Here is a 21,386-nt window from a genome sequence, read left to right on the forward strand (position 1 = left end):
ATAGTCCATGGTCACTTTGGTGATAAACTCAGGGCGCTCACATAACTCGGCAAGGGGCGAGGCCTCGAGAACAGGGTACAGAGAGTACAAGCATGTGCCAGCATTGACACATACAGAACCCTCCTCTAGCGGGGACAAAATGTAAATATCTTGCACTTTCAAGTGAACAGGAACATGTTTCTCCTTTTCAGATTGACGGATCAAAGCAATGGCATCTTCTTCTGATAAGGCACAAGGAGGAATCAATGATGGGTAATCGCTATACTCTCTTCGGATGACGTCATCGACCTCCTCCCTAGTCATATTTGTAGTGAAGTGGCAATCTATCTCGTTTGTAGATAACCAAATAGTCATGGCTCTTATGACCAGACCAATGTTGTCCTCCTGTGTGAGGATGTAAGCGGTAGAAAGGATATGCTTCATATCATCACAAAGACGAGTCACAAGGTTATAAAGCAAGAGCCTCAAATCTCCACGCCCACCTTGGAGAGAGGCAGGTATATTCAGCATATCGCAAAGAGTATGCAAATGTCCGCATCTTAAAAGTGTATCTAAGAGAACATCATAAGGGTTCTTCTCATATCCCTCCAGGATGTCATTGAAATAATCATACTGATGAAGAAAGTATGTTGCATCAAACAGGGCACAATAGAAGATATACGAGCAGAGAAATAAAGGCGCCTGTAATCGACTGAACTCAGCCAGATTTATAAAGCTTGTAAGGCTATCTTCTACCTCTCTGTTGTCAAGAGTGGTTATCCGATCTACGGTTTCCTCCCCACAATCCATGCGGCAAACTTTCTAGCAGATATTACCGTGTAAGACATGGCTGCATCCACTTGTCTGTTCAACGGATATCTTTCATATACATCCTTATGATGTAAGGCTCATCTAGGCTTTTTTTTTTGTACGCAGGGGAAATCCTCATGGATACCCCCTCTCCCCGGGGAGGGAGAGGGGATTATGCCGGACTCTTACCGGCTAAAACCCCTGCGGGTGTCCTCCACGGCGGTGACACGGGGGGGCCACGGGTACGCCACCGGCACTCTTCCGCGACCCCCCCACCGCGTTCCCTCGTTGTAGCCGGGAGGGAGAACACCCGTCCACCTCCCGGCTCCGCCTCCTGGGGTCTGTCCCGGTAGGAGATCCCCCGCTCTCCCGGGTACCCCACGCCGTAGCCCCCAGACACGGGACCTCTTCCACTGCTGGGCGGGGCGGGGGGGAGGAGGGGGGACCGCACGAATAGGTCACAGGACCTCCCACAAGCCTCAGAAACCTCCCCTCATGTACGCCCCGCTTATAGGCTCATCTAGGCTCATCTAGGCTCATCTAAACGCCTATTAAGAGGCAGCCCCTTGTATGTCACAGCATCCAATGTGAAGGTCTCTGGAGGGAAAATCCATGTGCAACCACTACAGTAAAAAACAAGTCCTGTTTGTCTGGGTGTAGGTAGGCAGATTTCGTACCGATGAGCCAACACAGCCAGCCCGTACAAAAAGCAACTTTGGAAACAGATTGTATAGTTTGTACCCCCTTTAGCATACTCCAATGCTGTGTCAGATGTTACTTTGTAAAAACTAGCATGGTTCAGGTTGCAATTGGCCATTCCACCTCTTCTCAGAGCTGGACAGGGTAGTCTGTGAGATATCGCCCCTGAGTAAACCTCACGTGTATACTTTGCAAGGTCACCCATTGACAGGTCAGTTTTCTCTGTTATCAATCTTTCAATTAACTGAGTTAGTGTCTCGTTTCCCTTAACCCATCCATGAAGTTCCATTAGTTGCTTAACGCTGTTGACCACACTCCCCACTTCTATCACCTGCAGTGTTGCACGTTTCGCTCTTAACCGTGTTGCTGATCCAAAGTATGGGGTGTATTGTCCTCTGAAGTGAGTTTTGGTGATCATCCTTTCGAGTTGTTCTGTTATCAATATAGATCGGCTAGCATAAGGAGCTGGAATGCGATTCCAGAAGAAGAACTGTGTTTGCTCCTGCTGTGGTGGCATGGTGATCCCCTCAATCTCAATGCCCCACGCTGTCTCACGGACGGCTTGGGTGTATCTGGTAATGCATGGGCAAGTTTTTATCTCATTTGCTTGGGGGTCCTCTTTTCTCTTCTGAAGATAAAGTGCATATCTTGCCTCCAGGTTCTTTACAGTTTCTACTACCTCTAGTTCATTGCTCCGACTTTTAAAGGCTGTTTGTTGTATCGATCTTGTATTGGCAAACATGCCTGTCCATTTTTCCTGTAATCCGACATTTGATAGCGCATACAGCTTGTTTAAGAGCTTGGGGTTACAGGGTTTTATATTTGCCAGATCATTTACAAGATCTTGTTGGTATTGGTCCGCGTTTAGGGAGAAAAGACATCTTATATCTTCATTTACAACAAAATCAATTATTCCTTTCCTCACTTCACGTCGTACATAGTTCTCTGATTGCATTGGTATGTCTAAGGGTATGCTTTGAGGGTCTTTGATTAAAGAAAGAAAATCCTTGTGTCCTCCGCACCTAAGAGTGAAGGCTCGCCTCATTTGCTTACCAAGAATAGGGTCATTCAGGGTTGTCCTCACGAGATGCAGATTTGCAAAAACGTCTTGCACAGCACGTGTACAAAATTGCGTGTATATTGTTATAGGGTACCCACCTAAACATCTAGTTGTTAATAGAAGACAGCAGACATACTCCCAGGGCTCAGTCAGGAGATGAGGTGCGTACACGAAGAGTGAGAGAGCGGCGTCCACCACAGTGCAGAAATATGAGGCTCTCGGAGTTGTGTCCTCTGCTGCTGCAGTTGCTCCTGTTGAAAAAATACCTGCAAGATCTCCATTCAAAGAGGGTATCACTTGATTTGCCTCACTGGCTAGCCTAGTTATCCTTTTGCAGCATCCACTGACTTGAGCTCCCTTGTAATGATACTTTCGTGAGTACTCGAACAAATTTCTTGAGTGCCATGTTTCCTCCAATTTTATGACAATATGATCTTGAGCACAGTAGTCCTCCAAGACAGTTAAGAACAAATTGATGTACCCCTCTTGATCCACACCTCTTCTCTCCAGATGATCTTCTGGAGGGATCCTAAGAAGAATGACCTGGTTGTCCCCCTGCCCCAAAAGAGAGGCAGACGTCCCGCATCGCCATGAAGCTAATAAGATTATCAACATAGTCGCCAGTGTCCACCCCTTCTGGCGCAGGCCCTCCAACCAAGCTTCGGGATAGGGGTAACATCGCGGCCCCTCTTGTGGAAGTCCAGTAGGGCCTTGGCAAGGCGGCTCAAATCTGTCTTGAAATAGCAGATAGGACAATATCGGGAATTTATGAGTGAAAGCATAAACTTCTCTCAAACCAAACAATCGATCCAACTCAGAAAACAAGGGGGTGGCCAACTCATAACGGAAGTTGGTACACCAGGAAGAAAAGTCTAAGACAATGAACACATACGTTTCTCCTTCAAGGTGTAAGACCGGGGTGTTCATGCGTAGGATGGTTCGTGTAAGCTGTTCTTCACTCATGGTCATGGATTGATGTCTTATATACTTAAAAATATGATCTGCTATATTTTTCTCTGTAACAGTCTGGTAAAGTCGCATCTCAAAGCACATTTTTCCGTAAAAACGGGCGTTAGTATGCTTAAACTCTCTCTCCTTTGCAATCGCAACCATCACCTTCCAGGAATCAGGAACTGTGTTTGTTTGAATTTGATTTAAAACCTCATCTGTTGTTATCTTGTCTCTTTTTAGATAATGTACAATTACACTCTTGGATGTTGAAGGTGGACCTGTTGGGAACCTTCCATATTTTGTTCTATGGACTTGTTGATCATACTCATATATCCATTGACCTCTCTCTGGGATTATTGATTTATCGGAAAGAAGATCTGATAGATCTATGTGATAATCAAAATCTAGGTTCTTCTCAAGTTGATCATGTTGGAAATCTTCCGGAGTCCATGGTTGGGTCGACCTTTCAGCCCACACATTGTTTTGATAGCTACTCCGAATTTTGGTGGGGGTTTAGTCTCCTATGTACAGAACTGGCCATCGTTTGTGCATCTTGTAAAATTGACGGCAGAACTCCAATCTAAATGCCCAGACAAGAAGGCACGACATTGTTTTACATGGTCCCTTTGTTGCGGCTTCTTTCTCCACCCAGGTGCGTACACTTGCATCCATGTCTATGTCTGGGTGACCAAAACATTTTCATAACCCTGTAATCTCAAGTGCAAGGTGTACTTGAATGTCGGATATAAGTGCCCTTGTTGCCAGTTTATAAAAGGTGGTCATTTTGAATGGTATTAGAGTGCTTTCCAGTGTTTTGAAGGAGATGGTCTACCCTTCTGTGTCTCTTAGAATGCTTGCAATGACCAACGACGGCCATGATTTTATAAGTGTGTAGGACAGCGCTCCGTATGAGGCAACCAAATCTCTACCTGCCTCCAAAACAACACATATCTCCTCATAGAAGTTGAAGCCTGGATACTTGTCAGGTGTGCATAAGCCATATAAATATGCATCGAACCAAGAGTTGATAGCATCTCGCAACGCTACCAAATGCGCGTGTGTGACTAACCAGCATGTTGTCTTGTCTTGCCAAATAAGATGGAGATTCCCATATGCATCACATGCATATCTCCCAAGTTGGTAGTGTTGGTGGAACTCTGTTGAGTACGTGATTTGCTGGATATCTTTGTCGAAATTGTTTTTCACTGTGTACGCCATAGCCAGCTCAGAGGCGGGTGTTATGGTTATCGTGTTGTCTAAGTCTGCATAGTCCTTCTGAGATATCCTAAGTGCGTGCTCTGCCACTTTTAGTGCTGTTGTTAAGGGGGTCAGAGGCTCTGTTGAGACCCCCATATATCTCCAATTCTTAAAGGCCCAGGGAAGGAACCCCTCACTTTTTAGAACACGTGCATCAGATCTTTCTACTTTTTTAAGAAGCTATGCTCCTTCTTCCCTCTTGTTCGCTCGATAGGTTAGAAGATAATCTATTTCTGATGTCAATAGAGCTGATGACAGGTATCTGTCTTTACGAAAAAGCGGTCTCCTTTCCTTCTCGATCCTTAGGCCCGGATCCTCCTCCAAAAGGGCTTCCATGGTTTTGTGGTTGGTTATGGTCAACGTCTGCGTTTATTTATATATTGATTATTGCAACTGTTTATTCTTTACTTCTGTTAAACATTATTATGTGTGTATTTTAATACATCTTTCACTTAATATAATTTTTGTGTTTTGCGTCGACCATCTACGCGTGTGGTTCATTTGCCTTGTTATTACTGATTTGTTGATTCTTATCTTTGTAATCACTGTTAATTCTTATTCCTTTTAACATACATTTTTCTCAATAATATTATATATGCATACTATTTCTTCAGAACGCTTAAAAATGTCAACAAAGTACATATTTTTTATGTTTACTATGATATAGAAATTTTGTTATTACTTTCTTATTACAAGTACGCGCTTCGCGTGCGTCACATAATGTATATATACATAAGTATATTTGCATACACAATATACATATAAAAAATAAACTGTGATACACACACAATAAATGTGTGGTGTACGCGAAGCACGCGTTTGTAATGTGTAGTCCTTCCTTAAAAAAGACATGATTGACATATGTTATCGCTTTTAAATTATATATAAATATATCGCAACTTTTCTTTCTCAAAATCTTTCATTTTCTTGTTTCTGCATAATTATCCTCTTTTTACGAATTCTTTTTACAAGGTTTAAACAAAAATGTATACATTCACATCAATAAAATACTGTTAATGTTACATGTTTAAAATAACGTTATAATTATGTCATTAAAGTTGCATAGCATTCATGAAGTTTTTAAAGTGTACCCATTTACATTCATCAAAATACATAAATATTACGTATTTAACATAACGTTTCAATTATATCATTAGAGATACGTAGTATTTATGAAGTTTTTAGAGTCTATACATTTACATTCACCAAAACACATAAATATTACGTATTTAACACAACGTTACAATTATATCGTTAGAGTTACATAGCATTTACAAAACTTTTAGAGTATACACATTTACGTTCACCAAAATACATAAATGTTACGTATTTAACATTACGTTTCAATTATACTGTTAGAGTTACGTAGCATTTATGAAACTTTCAGAGTATACACATTTACGTTCACCAAAAAATACATAAATGTTACGTATTTAACATTACGTTTCAATCATATCGTTAGAGTTACGTAGCATTTACGAAACTTTTAGAGTGTACTCATTTACGTTCACCAAATTGCATACATATTACATAACAAAGTAACGACAAAATTACATAACAATTTTATGTAAGAATTATAGATTCATTATGTTATTGACATAACTGATACGTTATAGTTTCATTTTAATGATCTGTAATATATACATATAGAACATTATGTAATTGTTACGGAAATGAGTCCTGCGTGTTTACTGGGATAATATATATAACAATATTCGTTTATTATTTGCATTTTATTTTTATTATGTATCGATCAATAAAAGTTTCAAATTTTGTTTATCATTATTTGAATTTACGCGGCATACCGCTATCAAAAGATCTGTTCTTTTAAACTGAACTAAATGTACTAGTTTATAGATGTATTAGTTTGTACTAGTTTATAGTAGAATATATCTTTTCCACTCTACATTGAAACCAGAAAGAGAAATTCTGAACCAATCCAGATAAAAAAATAGATCTAAAATTAGAGGGACAACCGTAGTTTTCTATAATTTAATTGTTTTACAGGTATATATGAATGTGCTTTTACGAATGCATTTTTGTGTAGCTGTAACAAAGTTGTAAATAATTATAACAATATAATTTTCCTTAAAACATCGGTATTAAACGCATATGCAAATAAAACTGTAGTGTATATGCTATTGTCATTACGAATAATAAAACTAAAATCAATTATGCAAATAAGAAACGGGTTAATTAAAGTGAAGGAATAAATAAAACAACCTATATTTAAGGTTATGCTTAACACTTAAGTTTTGCAAATTTATTATTATTAGGTGATAAACTTAATTCTTGCCGCTAAATATTGTATATGTAATATTTAGCGGCAGGAATTAAGTTTACCACCTAATATAAATATTTAGACAGTATTGTTTTAAATATTAAGTGCTATTTCTTTCTTTAAAAATTCATTTTAATCATAAGATATGTTTTCAATTTATTAAATATTTTACTCATAGTAAATAAAGAACCGTTCTAATTGTCTTCAACGCTTGACTCAACACTAGACTCAACACTAGATTATTATTTATAAATTACTTTTATTTAACATGACTAAATTGTCACTGTATTTTATTGCGTATCGTTTGCATTTGATATTGTGATAAATTCAAAAAAATATTTCCATTGATAAAATCATGTAAAACTGATTAAAATTACTTTTAAAAAGTAATCTTTTTCCTAAGTAAATTTATTAATTATCAATTTTACATGAACATTTTTTTCTAGATTATTTCTTAAAAAATAAAAAATTTTTAATTCTACAAATATGTATTTTATTGTATTTTGGAAAGAGTGGTGTGCTACCATACCAAGTTGTTGGTTATTTAAGGAGTCTAAAATTTTTAAGTGGCCACCAAAATCTAAAAATCCTACTCTTGAAAGCATTAAAGTAACATTGCCAAAAGAAAATTGGAGGAAATTGGTACAATTCATTATAACAGGTTTATAGGACCATTTGGTAGGTTTAAAATATCAATGTACTTTATCTTCAGATTTTTAGTATATATTATTTTGAACATATATATATATATATTCAAAATAATATATATATATATATATATATATTATTTTGAAGCTACATATAATGAAGCCAGAGATATTGAAATCCAAGCTCTTAATATTTCGACTAATGACGAAGATGCATTTGAAGCAATCACAAATAAAGCAACTAATTGTAAGTCACTTCCCATGAAACGTGCAATCAATAAACCACGCCGACTTTATTCTTCCGATGAAGAATATGATAAGAAATCATGTAAGTATTTAAAGTCATTTTAATTTTACAAAATTTTAAATTAAAAAATGAAAACATTTTACTTTTTAATATTTTCTCTTAAAATGTTATAAAGCTCTATTTCTCATATATGTATATATTTTTATAGATGTTAGAAATAAAAGACTTCCGAAACTTCAAAAAAATAATATTCCTCTAGATGAAGATAAAGAATCTAATGAAAAATCTGAAAATTCTAATGAAGAATCTGATGAAGCTGCAGAACAAATTCTAAAACCTCACAGTAAATCATTAAAAGAAATTAACTGATTAATTATAAATTAATAATAATATATTTATTTAATAGTTTATTTAATAGTTTATTCAATTTATTAATTTATTAATTTAATAGGCCCTCATTTTCTTATAGATATCCAAAAGAGTTTCCAAAAACCTCCAACCAATTATACTTCAAAGAATAAAAATAAGGAATTTACAAGCGAAGATGAAGCACGTAATAATAAAATTTTGAATATAATCGATTATTTTAATGTTATTTACTTTAAAATTTTGATTAAATTTATTATTCGTTTATTCAATAAAACTTAAAATTTAAATTTTGAAAAAATGCATTTAATCAATTCTTCCACAGGTGTAGCAAAGTGTTTTGTTGACAACGAAAACAATAACATAAAAGGTTTTGAAAGTCAACCTTTGGAATATGGAGATTTCTTTAGTCAGGATCCACTTCTAACGAAACAATCTGAACCAACAAACAATAATGTTGAATCAAATAATGAAATATATATATCTGAAACATTAAATGATCTAAATGACACGAATCAAATATCGTTGCAACAAAATATACTTAGTAAGTTAAAAGAAAACGAAAATTGAAATAAATTTATATGTTAATTAATATTAACCAAATAATTATCTTCGTAGATTCAGCTCAATTGGATAACGATAAAATATTAAAAAATAAATCAATTATTCATAATGTCGTTGAAACTAGTAAGTATTACATACATTTATACATTTAATAAATGTAAATTGATATAACATGAATTACATATAACAAACTTATTCTATGTAAGATTATCATTACCTCTAAAAATTAATGTATTAAAAAAAATATCAAGTATTAATATCTATAAAAATTCTCTCTGCAGCACATATACAAAATAATACTGACCGACAAAACGAACGATGTACGTTCGAACATCATGAATTATGTTGCGGTAAGAACAATTATGAAATTAACAAAACAGTTATAATGGCAATACGAGTCTAGTGTCGATGTTATAACACATTTATTTATATTACAATCAAATAAATATTGATATTAAAGCATACAAAGAGAGGATAGCGAACGTTTCGACCCTATTTTTGGGTCATCTTCAGCGCGAAAGTATATAATAAAAGATAATATAATAACAATGTGTTTTATATCGGAGTCTGTTACAAAGGTTGCTGTTTAAAGCGATAATAAATGTCTCGGTATCTCATTATCTTGACGATGCCTACGTAAAAACAAAGAACAAAAGTAAAATAAGTTAAATAAATAATGTAATTAATATGAACAAAGAAAGAAAAAGTACTAAATTAAACATGAAATTCTGAGATTGGAATGTTAATTTATTAAAATTGATCTAAATATAAACTGAACATAAAGTCAAAGAAATAAATAAATAAGTTATAAATAAGTTAAATAAATAATATGACTAATATGAACATAGAAAGAACAAAGTACTAAGAATTACATGAAAATTACGAGATTGAAATTATTTTAATGTCAATTTATTAAAAATGATCTAAATAAACTGAACATATAGTCAAGAAATAAAAATTAAAAGGTTAAACAGATAAGAAGTTAAAACTACGGAAATAAGACTTACTTCCAGGCATCGAAGATAATGACGCGCCGAGGAGATGAATAAAGAAAACTTAACATCTCCGAAGACAAAGATCGACTCGTCTTTAACGGATAAATGTGACTTATATATAAACGGTAATATATAAACGGTTAATATCAATATTTATTTGATTGTAATATAAATAAATGTGTTATAACATCGACACTAGACTCGTATTGCCATTATAACTGTTTTGTTAATTTTATATTTCGAGTCTTATATTTATTAATTTTTGTAATTTAAACGCTGGCTGCAATAATGCGTTCCTACTCGTTCTTCAATAGTATTAAATTTACGTTTGGTGATGAAGCGGTCTTGTCCTTTAAGAAATGGATTAAATATCAGAAATTAATTATTAACTGTAAGGTCAAGATTGAGTTTTTGCGTAATTGTATTATGTATAATGTCACTCCGCCACACATAGATAACTGCTTTAAGACGTTTAAAAATTTCACACATCCTAGATCTGTTAAGAAATTTAAACTCTTCAAACATGTGTTTACAAAAAAACTATTACGTATTGAAATTAATGACTGTTTTTCTTTATCTGGATTCGCGCGCACTCAGATTTACAAAATCTCTAAAGTTATGTATTCTCGCGTTCCTGTGTCCGTTTGCAATTCTTTCTTTTCTAAACAAGCGGGACCATTGTTTTCCTTTTTTTGTAACCAACGAGAGAGACTCAACAAGAAATTTGCCTCTCTACGATCTAGGCGTAATGCCTTTCTCCAAAAGTTAGAAACCATACATTATTTTTGTAGCTTTTCTTCTACGTCTGGGAATTTTGGAAACCTAAATAATATGAAGTTCTCCTTTAAACTTCCGGAACCGGCCCTTCATTCCGATGACATTATTGAGATCAAAGTTGATTCTGGGTCGTTTATCAACAACCACTATTCCCTTTGTGACATTAACAAAAAATGGTTTGTTAATTTATCGTCCATTACCATCCCGAAGAATATACAATCCTTGTTACAGCTAGGCGAGAATTTCAGTCTTCCTACACAGAACAATGACATGCTAACAATGGAGTTCATCAAGAGTTTTGAAAATAACATAAGAAAACTTCCTGCGGTCAGCCAATCAGCTATTCGGAGTCGATCGTTGAACACTATCAACAATTTACCTTCTTACTCAGTTAAAAGAGACGAACTTGATGAGACTCTGAATAGACTTACATTAGCTACAAAAAAGTTTCTTAACAGCAACAAAAACCTAATTTTGACTCGTGCAGACAAAGGTAATGTCACAGTTGCTTTAGACAAAGACAAATATGTTAGAGAAGTCGAAAATCTTTTGATGGACACTGACACGTACATGGTGGTTGGAAGAAGCCCTGTCAAGAAGTTAACAAATAGTTTACGTGAAATTTTAACGAGATGGAGGAAGTCGAATTTCATCTCAGCTTCCACTTACAAGTCACTTTATTACAGTGATGGTAATTTACCGAGAGCTTACGGTTTACCCAAAATCCACAAACCGAACTGTCCATTTAGAATAATTGTTTCATCCATAAACAGTCCTTTGTACTTTTTAGCCACATATTTGCATAAGATCATGATTAAGAGTTTTCCGGTTTCTCACAGCCATGTCTCCAACAGTTGTGATGTGGTTAAAAAACTGTCTAATACATACCTCGACAACAAATTCAGATTAGTTTCGCTGGATGTAATTTCTCTTTTTACTAACGTGCCAACAGATCTGATTATTGACAGCGTTTCTTCCAGATGGAGTAATATCTTGCCAAACTGTGACATACCATGCAATGAATTCCTTTTAGCAGTTAAGTTTGTGTTGGATTCATCCTTTTTCACCTTTAACGACATCACTTACAAGCAATCCTTTGGCACGCCCATGGGCTCCCCCTTGTCTCCTATTGTAGCTGACATAGTGTTGCAGGATTTGGAAAACAAAGCACTTCTTTCCTTAAAATTTACTCCCCCCTTTTATTTAAGGTATGTTGATGATGTTCTGTTAGCCATTCCTCCTTCTTTTTTTAAAGATACTCTGGACACTTTCAATTCTTTCCATCCTCGTCTACAATTCACAATGGAAATTGCTGTAGACAATAAAATTAACTTTTTAGATGTGACTTTAATTTCCGACAATAATTTTATAATTTTTGACTGGTACCGTAAAGATACCTTTTCCGGTAGATACCTACACTTCTTATCTCAACATCCTCTCTGCCAAAAAAGAGGCACAGTAATTGGTTTAATAGACAAGGTTTTCCGCTTGTCTCACCCTGTTTTCCATTATAAGAATATTAAATTGGCTATCAACATCCTTTTAAGCAATGGATACCCTTTAAATTTTATTTTCCACACATGTGTTGACCGCCTTAAGAAACACCTTTTCAAACCAAATTCCTCAGTGAATAATACCCAGGTCATAAACACAAATGATCACATTACTTATTTCACGATACCATACGTTCCTTCAATCTCCGGGCGTTTTAAACATATCGTTAAGGATTTGGATGTTCGACTCTCGTATTACAGTATCAATAAAATGAAAAACTTCATCAGGGCTCATAAGGATCCTCTTCCTACTTCCAATTCTTTGAACGTCATATACAAATTGAACTGCATGGATTGCGATGCGTCCTACGTTGGACAAACTTGCAGACAACTGCATACCAGAATCAACGAACATCGCAGCCACATTAGACATAACACTAATTCTCAATCAGTCATCACGAATCACAGGGTTGGTTTTGATCATACTTTTGATTGGGATGGCGTTCAGGTTTTGGATCGAGAACCATATTTGAGTAAAAGATTGATCTCCGAAATGCTATATATCAAGAGGCAAAAAAATGGTCTCAATTTGCAAACGGATACTGAACGTTTACCAGAAATTTATTTAAATATTGTCAACAACTTGCCAAAAATTTAACACAGTTTCTATCATAACAAATAGGTCTGCGACTTTGCGTATGTGTACATTTATACATTATTTGACTCTCTTTACCGTTTATATATAAGTCACATTTATCCGTTAAAGACGAGTCGATCTTTGTCTTCGGAGATGTTAAGTTTTCTTTATTCATCTCCTCGGCGCGTCATTATCTTCGATGCCTGGAAGTAAGTCTTATTTCCGTAGTTTTAACTTCTTATCTGTTTAACCTTTTAATTTTTATTTCTTGACTATATGTTCAGTTTATTTAGATCATTTTTAATAAATTGACATTAAAATAATTTCAATCTCGTAATTTTCATGTAATTCTTAGTACTTTGTTCTTTCTATGTTCATATTAGTCATATTATTTATTTAACTTATTTATAACTTATTTATTTATTTCTTTGACTTTATGTTCAGTTTATATTTAGATCAATTTTAATAAATTAACATTCCAATCTCAGAATTTCATGTTTAATTTAGTACTTTTTCTTTCTTTGTTCATATTAATTACATTATTTATTTAACTTATTTTACTTTTGTCCTTTGTTTTTACGTAGGCATCGTCAAGATAATGAGATACCGAGACATTTATTATCGCTTTAAACAGCAACCTTTGTAACAGACTCCGATATAAAACACATTGTTATTATATTATCTTTTATTATATACTTTCGCGCTGAAGATGACCCAAAAATAGGGTCGAAACGTTCGCTATCCTCTCTTTGTATGCTTTAATATCAATATTTATTTGATTGTAATATAAATAAATGTGTTATAACATCGACACTAGACTCGTATTGCCATTATAACTGTTTTGTTAATTTTATATTTCGAGTCTTATATTTATTAATTTTTGTAACAATTATGAACTTCTTATCTGTTGGTTAATTAAATTGTAATATATCCGATTTCTTTTTATAGCATCCTGCCGTAGAGATATTCAGACAATTAAAAAAACAATAAATTCAGTTTATCTTCTTGTATTGGATATGAGTAATGAAGCACCTCGCGATGCTACCAATAATCTTGCTTTAAACTTGCCTATTACATCAGAAAAAGAATTGAAAGACTTTGAAATATTACTAAAAGAAGATGCTGCAGCTCGGTCACAATATGTGAGTAATTTCATATTGTATTTCAAAATTTATTTTACATTTTAGCGTATATATTTCTTATTAAACTATGTTTTATCAATTATTTCTAATGTATTTTTCTATAATTTTTTTACATTGAAAATGTCCTTACATATTTTAACTAAAGTTAAATATCATTGCATCACAGAAAAAAATGATAAAAAATATTGGTGGTACAACTTTCCAAAAACATGTACGAAATGCTTTAACTGCTACCTTAACTGATCAAATGGCATATAAAATGTCATGGACAGGACAAAAAAATTCGCTAATGGTAAAAGAAATGAAGATTATGGATTTGATAATTGGTATTTATCTTTTTGCATACTATTTTATTATTTGCTTATTATTTTTCATTTTTCTTTAAGGAGTATGTTTAAACTAAAATTTAGATATTTATACGCTTAGATATTTATATCTTATTAACTTTTAATGAAAACAAAAATGTTTGCTTCCAATTTACATAGTTTCTTTTCTATGTTATTTATGTAATCATTAGTGATACTATTTTACATTTTATTTTTTTATATTATTTTATATATGAATAGTTCACTATATATAAAATTTCACCTTTATTGTATACCTTTATTAGTTAAACAATTATTTATAACTACTTATTTATACAAAATAAATTTTTAGAACATAACAATAATCAAAATAAAAAATAAACAATCAATAAGAAAATTTAAGCATATTCCTTTATTATCCATTATAACTATCATCATATTTAATAATGATGACAATGATTATAATGGAATTCTTTCTTACATTTTTTTTATAAATACTAGCATTAATGTTGTACATATATATTTTCTATTTGAAGTTCGTTAATATAATTTCAAAAATTGTTGAGATTAAAAATTTAGTGCTTTATAAAATATATATCTATATTGTATCTATATGTTATAAAATATCTATATAATCTAATAAATATTTTATAATTTAATTATTTTTATTTTTCTATTTCAGAGATAATTAATTTTCCAATAGATTCTACGATTGATAAAATAGCTGTTATTAAATCATGGTTACCACATTCTGGCGATCATCTTCCTAAAGAAGAAAGAACAAACAAAAAATAAAAATAAGCATTTAAGATAAGATTAGATTTTCCATTAGATCATATTAAGTCATAAATATTCAAATTACCATATTTTACGTCAAATATACAAATTACATATTTTATGTCAAGCATATCTGAATAATATGGAAACAAACATATATTTTTTTTAAGTGATTATATTGTTACGTCTCTGGTTTATCATTCCCTGAGCGCCTTCATTCCTTTCATCTCCTGAACATCATCGTTAGGAGGGCTGTTTATTAACAACCGGCTTGCGGTTGTTTTCCGGTACCATATTCGATTTGCGATCGAGCTGTTGTGCCGAGAGAACGTATACTCCGACGGCTGTTTGTATTAATGAATCTTGGGCTATTATATCTTGTCTTATTGTCATATTTCATTCTTTTAATAAATTCCCTTCGCATCCTAAGACGTTTGATTCATTTCGGGCGCGAGTGAGTGAGAGGACGTGAGAGGCTCTATTGCGAGATAACGCAAAAGCCGCCCCGGAGGACGTAACATTTTGGGGGCTCGTTCGGGATAGAGCGAGCGACGAGCTACGAAGGATTTGAAGAACATGACGACACAACATTCGCCGAGAGTTACCCGCTCGCAAGCTCCGCTCCGAACATCACCGAACGGAGAAGTTCCTTCTGGGGAAGACGTGCTGCAAGCTGCGCTTCAAGAGTTACGACTGATGCGAGCAGAACGAGAACGGGAACACGCACAATTCGAGGTTTTGTTGCAGCAAAGAGACGAGGAGCTGCGTCGACTGGAGCAGAGAATTGCTACGCGGAAAGACGAACAGCTAAGTCTTTCCGATAATAGAGCTTGCGGGGATGTAACGAATGATTTTCGTGCGAGAACGAGCTTCAAATTGAAGCCTGATATTTTTGATGAGAAAGTTCCGCTGCGGGAGTTCTTCTCCCAATTTCTTTTGATCGCGCGCGCGAATAATTGGGATAAACCGACAAAAACGATTGCTCTGGCCGCGAGTCTAAGGGGTAAAGCGCGGACGGTTTCAGAAAACGTGGAAAATTTCGAAAGTCTGAGTTTTTTGGAATTGAAATCAAAACTAGAACTTCTTTTTGGAGAGGGAAATTTGACACAGAATTACTATTCTCTCTTCACGAATCGCAAACAAAAATTTGGGGAAGATTTGGCTTCTTTCGGTGCTAAGTTAGAGAGATTGTCGCGATTAGCTTACCCAGAGTGTCCTTTCGCGGTTAGAGACAAAATTGCGTGCGCACAATTTGTCTCGGCTCTATCGGATAATTTTTTGAGGAGGACTACAATTAGAGGGAATAACTTCACTAAATTTGGCTGTTGAGAGAGCGAAAGCAGTAAAAATTATTCAAGGGGAGAGTTTTGACAAAAAGAAAGAAAATTTCGGGAGATTTAATAGAAATTTTGAGAGGGAAATTTATCAAAAGGGGGAGAGAAACGACGCGCGAAAAGAGAAAGAAAAGGGAGAAAATGATATAAAAAAAAGAGAAAATCTTTCGGGAGGGAAATGGCGAAGAAATAATTTTTCCTCTAAAGGGAAAGAATGTTGGACATGCGGGAAAACGGGACATTTCCGTACAGAATGTCCTGGGGAAAGGGGAAACGCGGTTTAGTTGAGCTGCGCGGGGTGAGCTCGACTTATACGCAAAAAGCCCCGATTGTTAATCGATTTGTAGATTTAAGCATTTGTAGGATAGGGCAAGATAATTTTTATTATGATGGAAAGATTAATGGTAAAAAGTGTTCTTTTAAGATAGATATGGGCTCCGATATTTCAGTTTTAAATAAAAAGTTGGTAAATAGAAATATGAAAAAGATTCGAATTAAAAATTGTGTAACGATGCACCCCCGAATGCATCGTTTCCCGGCGAACACCGGCCGGAAGCTGCCGCCCGACGAACATCGGTCGGGCAATGGCAGAGGCGCAGTGCGCCCATTTTTTAACGTTTAGAGAATAACCGGGCAGGGACTCTCAACTATTGAGAGACTACCGTCGGGAGCCGTTACCGGCGGCTGAGAACCCGCGTTCGGCACCCCGAACTCCCCCGGGCGGACCCGAACCGCTCCGATTTTTACCGCCGCTCGGTGGGGGTAATTACCGAATACGCCGGCGCGGGTAATTAGCCGAGTATAAAACGGGCTCTCGACGGCACAACCAGACAGATCCTTGCGATCCTCTCAAGCGCCAAGCTAGTCAGAAGGCAAGCAAAGCAGCTCAGAGAAATCCTTGCGAGAATAACAAGGCCAGAAGGTAGTGAGAACGCTGCCTCCGCCGATCGATATCGGCGCCTGTGAAATCGCCTCCGAACCAAGATCCTTATCAGGCATCGCGCCTTCACGAGGTGGAACGAGAGCCGCCTCCGACGCTCGCTAGCGTCGCGACGCCTTCCAAAAACCCGCAATCCATCTGGGAATTATTAAAAGACGATCCGAATATCAAATAAGATTAAAGCCGACCGAATTAAAGCCGAACAGCTGAGCGCTACGAACCGTGCATAAAAACCGCGACAAAAACACGCCCGACGAGTCGCAAGAAAGCGATAACGCGCCGATACCGGGAAACGGGCGAGTGCATCGCGCCCGGAAATAATTGATACATTTATACACACACACACTCGACACATCTGTACATATACATTTATACACGCGCATACACATTCACACACACACAACGCATCTGTACATATACATTTATACACGCACATATACACGCGCATACACAACACATTTGTACATTCACACAGGAAACAATAAAGACTTATTGCACACACATTTCCGCGTTACCGAATTATTGATTCCGCCACTTGGATCCGACGGCTATCCATATAATTGCGTTTCCGCGGTACACGAAAAACCGCCCGTTACAATTGTAATCTGAGATATCCGACAGGAGAAAAAGTATTAATCGAATTTCAGGTTGAGATTAAAATAGAAATTGGAAAATATTCTATTCTGATTCCCATGTTCGTTGCTAAAATAAATGATGATTGTTTATTGGGAGCTGATTTTCTTCGAAGGATTGGTTTGGAAAATATTTTCGATCGTGAATTCAATGAATCGGGGTTGATGAATGAAAAAGAAATTTATAATTGTTCTCGGATTGAAGATTCCCCTACAGTTCCATCTATCTTGAAAGAACTTTTTGAAAGTGATTCTGTGAATTTGGAAATTACTCAAAGGAAAATTTTTGCTGACTTCTTGAATAATTTTCGTGATGTGTTTTCTGAGAATATTGTGGCTGGTAATTGTGATATTGTAGAACATGTTATCAATGAAAGACTCTTTCCCCATAAAGCAGGTACCTCGTCGAATTCCAATACAAATGAGAAAGGAAGTAAATAAAATACTTGAAGATATGAGGACGCAAGGAATTATTGAGGAATCGCAGAGTCCCTGGGTTTCTCCGGCCGTTATGGTGAGGAAAAAGGACGGTACTTTGAGATTTTGTGTGGATTACCGAAAATTGAATTCTTCCCAGAATTGACGATATTTTAGATCAGCTATCAGGTAATTCTTGGTTTTCTACGTTTGATCTAAAGAGTGGATATTGGCAATTAAAAGTCCGACCTGAGGACAAAGAAAAGACGGCTTTCTCTATCGGGGTCTTTGGCAATTTACGGTAATGCCGTTCGGTTTATGTAACGCTCCCGCTACATTTGAGCGTTTGATGGAAAAAGTTTTGCATGGAATATTATCAAAAAAATGTCTAGTATATTTAGATGATGTGATCATTTTTGGAAAAAGTTTTGATGAAATGTTTGAAAATTTAAAGATAGTATTTCCGCGATTTAGATAAGCTAATTTAAAAATTAATCTAAAAAAATGTATTTTCTTTCAACATAGTGTTAAATATTTGGGACATATAATTTCTGAGGAGGGCGTTATTACAGATCCGGAAAAGATTGCTGCCGTGAGAGATTGGCCGACGCCCCATACGAAGAAACAATTGCGAAGTTTTCTCGGGTTTTGTTCATACTATCGGAAATTTGTGAAAGGATTTTCTTCTTCGGCAAAACCCCTGTACACATTAACGGAAAATAAGATTAAATTCGTTTGGGGATATGAATGCCAAAATACTTTCGAAAAATTGAAATTTATGTTAACCTCTTCTCCGGTGTTATCTTTTCCTAAGGGGGAAGATGGATTCATTTTAGATACGGATGCTTCTAATATTGGTATCGGTGTGGTATTATCCCAGAAACAAATGGGAAAGGAAAAAGTCATTGCTTATTTTAGTAAAGTACTTAGTAAGGCCGAGCGGAATTATTGTGTTACACGTCGGAAATTGTTAGCAGTAGTTGATTCTTTAAAATCTTTTCGTCATTATCTTTTAGGTCGAAAGTTTATGATTCGTACCGATCATGTGTCATTAAAGTGGTTAATGTCTTTCAAGGATCTAGAAGGACAACTGGCTCGTTGGTTAGAAAGATTACAAGAATTTGAGTTTGAAATAGTTCATAGAAAGAAACAATCCCACAAAAATGCCGATAGATTATCGAGACGGTTATGTGAGGCAAACGGATGTGAATATTGCGCTAAGGTCGGAAGAAAAAGCACGGAAGAGACCGGAAAGATGGTAGCTCGCATTGTATTAGGAGGCGAAGATCTTGAGGAATGGCGTGAAGCACAACGAAAGGATTCAAGTATTTCGTTTGTTTTACAAGGGAAAGAAACGGGAAAGAGGCCATTGCATTCGGAAGTTCCTATTGGAGACGATTCAGCTCAGATTTATTGGTCTTACTGGGATTCTTTGGTCCTAAAAGATGGAGTTCTCTATAAGAAATGGGAAGCCCCGAATCTTAGAACTAGTTTTCTTCAGCTAATAGTTCCTCGTGATCGAATTAAAGAAATTTTGGAAGAAGCGCACGATTCTCCGTCGGGAGGACATTTTGGAGTAAATAAAACTCTGGAAAAGATCCGAAAAAGATTCTTCTGGGCAAGCTGTAAACAGGATGTGGAGAAATGGTGCAGGACGTGTAAGATTTGTGTTTCGAAGAAAGGTCCGTTGGGAAAAGGGAAGTCTCCTTTACGAATTTACAACGTCGAAGTTCCGTTAGAAAGGGTACAAATAGATATCCTTGGTCCTCTTCCGTTGACTAAGTCAGGGAATAATATCTGCTCATAGTAGATTGTTTTACGAAGTGGGTGGAAGCTTTCCCTGTGAAGAATATTAGAGCCGAAACAGTGGCTGAAGTTTTTGTAAATCAGTTCGTTTCCAGGCACGGGGTGCCTATTGAAATTCATACGGATCAGGGAAAAAATTTCGAGTATCAGTTATTTTCAGGATTGATGCGACTACTCGGAATCAAGAAGACAAGAACTACTGCTCTTCATCCTCAGTCTGATGGCCAAGTGGAACGTCAGCATCAGACGATAATTAATTATTTAGCGAAATACATCTCTGAAAATCAGAGGGATTGGGACCAGTGGGTTCCTATGTTTCTCCTAGCCTACAGATCTTCGAAGCATGAAACTGCAGGAGTGACTCCTGCAGAATTATACTTTGCTCGAGAACTTAGGCTGCCTGTAGATTTGTTGCAAGGAGGTCCTAGATTTGATGAAGAGAGATTGCCTCCAGGGAGAGATTATGTGGAAAATTTGAAAGAGAAATTAGAAGAGATTCATTCCTATGTTAGGGAACGTATGGTTTTGAAGTCTTCTCGAATGAAAGCACGATATGATCGAAAAGTTAGAAGAGTTCTCTTCAAAGAGGGAGACAGAGTTTGGTTGTTTAATCCTCGAAGAAGTAAAGGGAAGGCTCAAAAATTGCAGAGCAATTGGGAGGGCCCTTATTCGATAGTGAAGAAATTCAATGATGTGGTTTATTGTATTCAAAGAACTCTTAGACACAAGAAGAAAGTGGTACATGCAGATAGATTAGCTCCTTTTCTCGAGAGAACTTAGAATTATAGGAGTAGATTGGAGCCCGGAAAATTTCTATCTATTGTTATTAGTTTTTTTCCCCTTAAAATTCGGGGGAAATTTTATTGATTGAAAGGATAAACTTCTTTTCTAGAGCCCTCGATCAAAGGGGAGGTTTGCCTTAAGGGGATTCTAAAGCGACGGGCGAACTCCGACGGATTAGCGCCCCCATCTAAATGTAACTAAAAATGTTGATAATATCGATAATTAATATCGACATTTTTAGTTCCGCCATTACCGACATTATTATTGCATAATATAATAGAAAATGCAATCTTTTGGATTGTATTCAATATATTGAAATGAGATAATATCATATATATATTTTTATTGATTTATATACAGGGTGTCCAAAAAGTTCCGATACAGTTGAATATCTCACAAACGGTGCATTTTAGAAAAAAATGTTTCAGGCAAAAGTTGTATGGTTTCAAGGGGGACATAAGGTGGTACCATTGGTTTGACCTTGAAG

At 35.7% G+C, this 21,386-nt stretch overlaps 1 long non-coding RNA gene and 1 pseudogene across 1 annotated transcript; both read left to right on the forward strand.

Moving 5' to 3' along the window:
• The first annotated feature begins 7,523 nt into the window (after window positions 1-7,523).
• On the forward strand, window positions 7,524-15,005 carry LOC145964442 (uncharacterized; annotated as a pseudogene).
• Window positions 12,397-13,574, forward strand: LOC145963865 (uncharacterized). The gene is made up of 2 exons (XR_014436269.1): window positions 12,397-12,972; window positions 13,348-13,574. It is a non-coding gene; the product is annotated as an uncharacterized LOC145963865 (long non-coding RNA).
• Window positions 15,006-21,386: the final 6,381 nt, after the last annotated feature.

Source organism: Camponotus vicinus, unplaced genomic scaffold (assembly GCF_025532165.1).
Source record: "Camponotus vicinus isolate PSW18456_S1 unplaced genomic scaffold, iyCamVici1.0 SCAF_13, whole genome shotgun sequence".
Lineage (NCBI taxonomy): Eukaryota > Metazoa > Arthropoda > Insecta > Hymenoptera > Formicidae > Camponotus > Camponotus vicinus.